The following is a 2,883-nucleotide window of genomic DNA, read 5'->3' on the forward strand; positions in this document are numbered from 1 at the left end:
CTATGGTCTTGTGTTGGACTCTGCTTTATTTTTGATAGCTATGAGCAGGGGGTCGGGGAATGTGCCTGGCTGCCATTGTGTCCTCTGGTGCAATCTTTGCTAATGCCAGCAGTCCTGGAGTTCTGGCTGAAGTACTTCAGGAAAGGAGAGAGGGAGTGTTATATGAAGATGATGACTAACGATTCTTTAGTTAATGCCATTCTCCAAGGGTTTGGGAGGGGATTAGTTATTGGACCCTATTTTAGGGATAATTTGTACCCAAGTCTGTTTTCTGACAAAGGGTTGTATAGCCTTTTTCCACTGACATTCTCTCAAGGAAAACTTTGGAGGGGAAACTTAAAACAAAAAAAAAGTTTTAGTAATATTTAAAAACATTTCAATCAGCGATTCTTAAAAAACTTCAGTTATTAATCTTGTAGAGACTTTGGGTAGATTTAAGAGATTTATATTGATCATCTGAGGATTCTGGAAAGAGACATCAGAGATCATAAACAGTATGTTCACTTCCAGAGTCTCACATATGTCTGTGTTGAAAGGCAGGTAGTTTGTTCAGCCAGGGAAGAGTTGAAAATGTCACATGATGCACACTTGCTATATGTAAACATGCTATACTTTATCATCAGATGCCTCTTTTCTGAAGCCTTGTGAAATTTCAGCTCTTGCTAGAAAGCTAAATAAAAAAATGCAGTTTAGCAAATAGGAGTCTCATTTTGATTCACGGTTAACTGCCATCTAAATTTATAAGACAAAGAGACCCTAGAAACAGATGACTCTAATCTCGTGTTACTTAGATGTATCGGTCTCTAACTGAGAATTCTCAACACACAAAGTGGTGACTGGGAATTGTAGTCTAACATCTTGAAAACATCAGTTTGAAGAAGCTGGTATGGTTATTTTTGTCACGTTTTGAATCTTGCATTGTTTTCTCTGGTGATCTCCAGGAGACTAGCCCAGTTCATAGAAAACTCAACTTTTTAACTGGGGCTGAGGATTTTATATTTTTGAGTCCTGCCTGAATCCAGTGGTCAGCAAACCCCCATGCCTTCCAGACTCTACCATCATGGCCTGTCTATTATGCATAAACTTGTTGAGAGCTTAGACCTGTTTGATGTAAAGTTGTAAGAGGTTAACATTATTTTTAGATGTTTACTGAATTCCGTGCTTTTCTGAAGTATTTTTTGAGTTGAATTGTAGGGAGTAGTATCTCTTCAAACTGTTTTCCTTGTAACTATTTTAAATTTTCCCACTGACTTTAGCTTACAGATTTTGGGGCTTAGTTTGGGGTGAAGAACAAAAATGCTTTTTTCTTGTACTGTGTTCTCTGATGTTGGCTTAGGATTTTATATATAAAAAGAAATTAGTAGTTTCTTATATAATCAATATAGAGCTCCATCTGAGAAGAAATGGATAGCAGACCAAAGTATCTGATAAGCACAGCCAAAATTCTGCATAATTTCATGGTCTCCATCCATTGTTCTGATGTGTTGGCAAAACCCATGGAGTCATGGAAGATGGTAGCATCTAGGTCATCTTAAGGGTGAGTTGTGGTTGGTACTTGGGTGAGAGACCACAAGGAAATTCTCAGATTTTAAATTAAATTAGCAGTTTATAGTGCTTAAAGGCATAGGACTAGAATCTAGGATATAGTACTAATTCTGCCATGGTGGAGGAGCCAGCTGGATCACTTTGGGCAAGTCTGTCTCAGTCCTAGAAAGAAAGCAAGGGCAAACCACATTGCAAGGAAATGGAGGATTTTCTCATGTAGTCACCGGGATCTAAGACTGCCTTAAAGGCACAGGATAAACTCGTAAGTAAACAAACTATAAAAGATCATGAAAAACCACTTGTTACCAAGCAATCAATAGAGACACCGAGGTAGTCAGCAGGAGTCAAGCCAAGGAACTTCCTTCAACCAATGATCAGTTTGTGCTGGATGGTTCCTAAGGGAAGCAGACTACTTTTAGTATGCCTTCTATCTGTCAAGATTGGTACAAAGCTGTTACACACAAAAGCTCTCTCTTCCAAATGCTAATGAGGCATCATCCACTAAAGTGTCAGGTTATCTAAATATCCAGTCTTATTCATGCTGTCACACTTGCACTTTGTTTCTTTGGCCATTATTGCTTGCTCTGTATCAAGCTCATAGAATAAAAAAAAACATTTTTCTATATTACACACACTAACCTCTGCTACCCCGAAACTGGGGAGTTTCTTTCCAAGGTTATAATTGTGTAGTGACTCTTCTAAAACATGGATCATACAGAAGTGGAATTCTGGGAGTAACCTAAAGATTTCAGAATAATGTACGAGTTTTCAAGTTTATAGGAGCATAACATCCGGATGATTAAAATTCTTGAAAAAATTGGGAAGGGAAGAGTGAAAGTAGGTTACAACTTTAAATAATGCTAAGTAGTTCCTAAATGTGTAAATTGGTACCTATCAGATGCAGAGCTGTATTAAATTGTACAAAGCATTTGTTAGGAAGAAGCAGCCAGCAAGCAAAGGTTGGATTTTGTTTTTTAGGAGTAGAAATTTTTGCTAAAGTCAAAACTAGGCATGTATCCAACTATTGTAGATTAAAAAGTCAAGAATTAAAATCAGACTGATCTGGGCATGGATGGGCATGAAACCTCAAATCTAGATGAATGTATTTCTAGTGTAAAGTGACTTTATTAACTGTTCCTCTTTCCTAATGCAGAGAAGGTGCCTTTTAAAAATATTCTTTCAATCAAGGCAACCCATTTTTTGTGCCCTGCTTTTGGGAAGAGAATTGTGTGACTGGGGCATGGCAGCTCATCAGAATTTGTGAAGGTACTTCACAATATTTCTGTATTTTTTGCTTTTGGAGGGAGGCTTTAAGCATGTGATGAGTGTTGGAACCAT

The sequence above is a fragment of the Notechis scutatus genome, chromosome 1, assembly GCF_049901735.1.
Source record: "Notechis scutatus isolate UNSWTSFEM ecotype Mainland chromosome 1, rNotScu1.2, whole genome shotgun sequence".
Classification (NCBI taxonomy): domain Eukaryota; kingdom Metazoa; phylum Chordata; class Lepidosauria; order Squamata; family Elapidae; genus Notechis; species Notechis scutatus.